We start from the raw sequence: 6,000 nt of genomic DNA, 5'->3' as shown, positions 1-6,000 counted from the left end.
TAACGTTATTTTTTATCCTTGTGGTCTGAAGAGTGGCAATGACCCTGCTCTAAATAAACAGGCAAACTCTTATCTGTGAGGCAATTCAGAGCTGAGCTGAGCCGAGCCATAATTTTCATAAACACACCCTGGCTAGAGACATATTATTACATTACAAATTGAAGTATTTCTTTAAAATCACTGCTAGAGAGCCAATAAAATCTCTGCTGAATAACACCCGTGCTTGCTGAAAAATCACTTTCAATCAGAATGGCAAGAGAGCTATTAATAATCTTTCAGAAGCTGCTTCATGCTTACGGAGGTAACCAGGGAGTTGCCGTGAAAAGAGGAGCTGGATTTCTCCTCCCCCCATTTCTTTACTACGGCAGTATAATTCCAGTCTCATTAATCTACAATGATATATTCCTATTGTCAGCATGATTGGCAGAAAGGGCTTCAGTCTAGGCTAATATTAAAACAGTGGTCATAGGATCTCTCACACATTTATAAAGAGCTTTATTTGCAGCACTGTAATATGTGTAACTAAAAGTTTGACTTTTTTAAAACTGAGAACTGTATATTATTTGGTCATTTTTGTTTATAACTGAAACTCTGGGAATTCAAAATTAACACCCTTGCTTGTGAGATTCTTAGAGACACCGCAAAATATTTCAGCCCGGTGCTCCACGCTGTTCCATTGCACTGTACACCGATGAACCTTTATTGGCCAGCTGCCATCGAGTTCCACAAGGATTTTCTTTCCCACAGTTTCACTCGGAAAAACCAAGTCTTCCAGGTTGCTGTCCTGCAAGACTGTCAAACTGAGCGTCCTGGGACACGCTTGCTTATCCTTTGTACGGCTTTTTCCAGTTGGCCTAGGCAAACATTCTCCTCTGAATGGTAAGGGCAATGTGCTTCCCACTGAACTTTTTCTCCAACTGCTGTATGATCCGGATTTGGATATTGGGTAAAGGCTTCAGTTATGGATCCTGAACAAATATTCTAATATCTTTCCGACTGCCGCCAGCTTCAATTCCCTTGGCCGCTGTAATGCTCAGCTCCTCTATCAGGGCCCCTATGTCCAAGTTCATCTCTAACTCCAGTAGAGCCTGGGAGATGCTGGACTCAAACTGGTCTTGCTTCTCATTGGCGTTCACATCGATGGTGCTTCCAGATGAATGCGACTTTCTGCCTGGTGACCACTGGCTGAGGAGAGGCCTTGGCGTCGTGAGAGCTCATCATTTATTAAAAGAAATGTAAAGACTATAGTGCCAAAGGCAGGGTGTTGGCACTGTACAGCTAAAGTCATTTAGCATTTGCACATCATTCTGAAAGATCAATTATTACAATATTTATTTTAAACTGCATAAGTTGTATCCACAAAAGCGAGACATCCATCTTCATTCGTTAAATGTGTTTAGTTCCCAACGTTGTGAACTGGATATCGCATCCTATAGGCAGCCACTTTCTGAATTCTGAGAAAGTAATAATTTTTAATTTAGACATTTAGACGCTTCTCAATTCATCTTCATCATTTCTTTCTTTGAATTCAGTACATTCTTGTTTTATGAATCTTGTCTGTAAGCCCTTCCTGGATAAGCTGTAGTAACTGCAAGATGCCCTCCAGTGAGAGGTGTCTCGGCTGCCTCATTACTCAACAGTGTGGGGAAAAGATTGGGTAGCATGAACTTCACTGTTATGCTCACACTTGAACTTTCAGAATCTCCACAGAATCTCTGCATTCTGTAATAGTCTTGTGCCTAAGAAAAAGCTAGGAAAGAAAGGGAAAGAATTTGTAAACAAAGATTGAATTTCTAGTGACCATGTTATCAATTGAATTTCCTTAATCTATTTACACCTCCCTAAGTTTCCCTTGCTCTGTAGAAGGCTGAAATTTTATACCAGGGAACAGCTACTTTTGATGTTAATAATTTATAGAAGTTGGCAATAGATATAATCACTTTAAGTGTTAACGGGAATAGCAGCTGTGAATAACTTAAATATCTATGAGGCTTGGGGAAGGAGAAGTGGCGTTCCTGTTATGTATTCAGGGTGTGTTTATTTACAGGGCAGAATTAAATTTGCTGCCCTAAATCAAACCTGAAGATTGTGATAAATTTGGACTTCACTATACTGACAAAATGGACAACATATGGATTTTAAAATTAAATAGATAAATAAACCAGTTGACACAGAGAGAAAAAATTAGTACTTTATAAGACAAAGAGATGAAGACTATTATGGAAGGGTTATGCTGAATATTATATATATATATATATATATATATATTTATGCAGTAAGCTCCATTCTGTGAGATTTCTGGTTTCACAGAATCTATGTTATATCAGCATTTCCAGCTTTTATCATAAAATCTCTAAAAGAAGAAAAATAACATTTAAGTCATCATTTAGCTTTATTTGACGTTCAAAATATTCCTTTTGCTCATACATAAAGTCCTGTTTTTCAATTAACAGTTTCTGTCCTTAAAAAGTTTAAGAAGATGAATTAATTTCCCTATAACATAATGGCCAACTTTGTGCCACTAACTGTACTTGGAAACTCTCTTTTATCTCCTTTCCATATCAATCTGAATCCTACCCAGGGGCTTGAGGGAAGATGCCTGAAAAATGCTCAAAATCTTCTCTCACCTCACCCTAAAATAAATTTTTTTGCTACCTGGTTTTCGTACTTTCATTACTCAAACAAATAGTTTGGTTTGGTGGTTGGAGACTAGTTAGGAGACCTTACTGCATAGGCTCAAATCTCACCAATTCCACCTGCTGGCTTTGCCCCCCACCTCAAACAAATCACTTAACATATCTGTGCCTCATGTCTTCATCCATAGCACAGTAATAATAGCAGTACCTTTCAAAAGGATGCTTTATGGATCGGATGAAGTATGAGATTATATATGTAAACTCTTAGGCCCATGGCTCAAGGAAAGCAAACAATAATATAAAAGAAAGTACGTTAGGGACAGTAAACATTCAAGGGACTTTCTCACTAGGCACATCTCTATGTACATTATATGTATTAATGTATTTAATTCCAATGACAATCCTATGAAACAGATACTATCACCTCCACACCGGAACACTTGATTCTATGACACTTACTCAGGTCACAATATGTTGGCTGGCTTTAGTTGAATTATAAGGTCCTCTAGAGCTTGGCTTTTGGTTTCTTCTTTTGTATCTTAACAATTTGAAGGTGAATTATTAATGTGACTTAATGTGTAATAATCCTGATGTATCTAGATTCAAATCTAGTTAGTTAACTAAATTCCATGTGTAAGATAATATGTTCAGGAATGTTCTCAGAGTCATGTATTATTATGTGTTAACTGCAAATTATTGTCCCTGGTAACTCTTCAGATAGTAAAGTTAGAAACTGGGCCTCATAGAAGTTACATAAGTTCCTTGAGTTACTGAGATAGCAGGCAGCATAGTCAAGATTTTCTCCCAGGGTATTCTAGCCTTCACATGCCTGACATGCCTCAGGAAACCAATCTTCAGGACATCTGCAAGGTTTGGCAACAGGTGTGAGGTGCAAGATTACTATTCCCAGGTGAATGATTTTGCAACAAAGAAGTTTTTGCATATCTGGTGAGAATATTTTGTTCAAGCAATTTTCACTTGAAATAACACTTATTTGTTCATTTTTACTTTACTTTTCATGTATGTATGTATAAAAAAATCCCAGTTCCTAAAATACAGCTCACTACGAGAATGCAGAGCAGATCTCAGGTGTGCACAACTGAGTAGAATGTGTGAGAGGAGCTGATTTCTGAAATAATAATTATTCACATATGCTTATCCTCTCTTTCTAAAAAAATCCCACTAAATTTCTAGTGAAATCATATAAAAGCATAAATATGATGATAGAGAGACCAAGAGGAAGAGAAACAGAAAGAAAAGAAAAATAAAGGGAAACTGAGGAAATCTGCTAAAGGAATCCCAAATCTCAAAGGCCTAGCTGAGAGTGACAACAAGGGTGCAACTCTAACAGAAACCTAAAGTCTCCAGCTTTGTAATTTCCATCAGCTGGAAAATGGAAAGGTGAATGACAGCCAGTCTACCCAGAACCATACCCACTCGCTCTCAGACATACACACACACACTCACGTATGCTTCCGTTTGTGTGCAGAACTCTACAGAAGTCTATCCCCTATTAAACAAGGAAAGTAACAACAACAAAAAAGAATCCTCTCCTCTGGAATATGAAGCAGCCAATCAATCTGGTATTTAGGATTCCCCAAGTGAAGATCATCTCTTGCCCAAACACACAAAAGCAAAGCCCACCTCTGAGTAGTTGCTAAGTTACGAATTGTTCACTCACTTGTAAATGTGAATTAATAAGACAAGATGCATAAGGTATTTGGGGAATCCTTCTAAGTCAAAGAGACAGAGATAAACAGATAACATTATTCTCAAAGAAAGAGATATGTAAAAAAAACATAGACTCATAAAACAAGATACACTGCAGCAGGAGCAGAAAGAGAACAAGGCTGTCTTTATTTGTATTTTTGAAATTGAAATATGTGCAACAAATATGAAATTAAAAATATAAATACGTAGAATATATTAGTGGGCATGTAAGTTTCACTACAAATTTCTTTAAGCTGCTCTATATTAGAAAAATTTTTATCACAAAATGTTGGCTAAATCAACAGATACATTAGAGATAAAGTATGTTGTTTCCCTCAAAGAGCTGAAGACACAGGAAAAGAAATTTAAAAGTTGTAAAAGGAGTAAAAAACCTTAATAAACAATTCAGAAGCCCCAATATGCAACTAATAGGTGTATCAGCAAATCCAGACAAATTGTAGTAAAAAAAATCAAAAAATTATGTTTAAAAAGTTTTCCAAATTAGAACATGTGTTTCCAGATTGAAAGAGCCCACCCAGGACAATAAGTGAGGAAAATATGCACTTAAATTAAAGCATAATGAAGTTTCAGAGCTATAACTAAAACAGGTTGCATAAATTTAGGGGGTAAAAAAAAAGCTAGGAGATGCAGACACACAGGAATGAGACCAGAATAGCATGACTCTCAACAGCAATGCTGGATAACAAGACAAGAAAGCAATTCCTTCCAACCTCCCAAGGAAAATTATTTCTATGTTAGAATTCTATTCACACCCAAACAATCAATCATATATGAAGAAAGAATTCAGCTATTTTCAAACATGCAAGATTTCAGAAAAATCACTTCCAAAAAGCCCTCTAGACAGTTGCTTGAAAATTCAGGTCTTTTTTTTTTTCTGACAAAATTAACAAATAAACTAAAAATGAGGATCCAGAACAAAAATGTGTGGAAGTCAGGAAATTATAAAGAGAATTAGTTCCTGGTTCGGAAGGTTCCCATGAAGTTAGTCTTTGCAAAATTTGAGAATATATGAAAACAGAAAAGTGAAGTAAGGCGGGGGGGGAATGGCATTAGAAAATATTCAAATTGGGAAAACCCAGAAATTGTGTAAAAGCCAATGCATCATTTATGAATTAGTTCTACCATGAACATTTTTAGTAATTCAAGTCATACAAACATTGTTTATGTCAATGTTATCTACCGACAAATTACAAATATATAAAAAAGAATAGGAATGCAGTTAAAGTAAAGAAAAAGAGACTGTAAATATATCTACCTTACAAAATACAGATAAAAATATTTGGTGGAATAAGAACTAAAGATATATGGTTGTAAAAGGTAACCAACATAGTAATAAAAAAAGAAATAAAAAGTTACGGGGTTGCCAAATGAACTATAGCTTACTTGGTTAAATTGGGTGTTTAGATGAAGATTTTATTCTAGTGTAAGTATGCTCCATGTTCTCTCAGTCCGTTTGGGCTATAACAGGATATTGTCCACCTGGTGGTTTACAAACAGGGAAATGCATTTCCCACAGCTCGGGAGACTGGGAAGTCTGAAGTGGAGTTACTGGCAGGTTGTCTGGCCACAGCTTGCTTCCAGGTCTTCACAGGGCAGAACGGGCTGCAGGACTCTTCCAGCCTCTTTTGTAAGA

General features: G+C 36.5%; 1 pseudogene; it reads right to left on the bottom strand.

Annotated features, from left to right (window-relative positions):
• Positions 1 to 544: 544 nt before the first annotated feature.
• LOC118980107 (40S ribosomal protein S7-like) overlaps positions 545 to 6,000 on the bottom strand; it is a 67,689-nt pseudogene continuing 62,233 nt past the window's right edge.

This window comes from Sturnira hondurensis, unplaced genomic scaffold (assembly GCF_014824575.4).
Source record: "Sturnira hondurensis isolate 20B ecotype Veracruz unplaced genomic scaffold, ASM1482457v3 Scaffold0001872, whole genome shotgun sequence".
Taxonomy (NCBI): domain Eukaryota; kingdom Metazoa; phylum Chordata; class Mammalia; order Chiroptera; family Phyllostomidae; genus Sturnira; species Sturnira hondurensis.
This window is presented reverse-complemented; position numbering and strand designations above follow the sequence as displayed.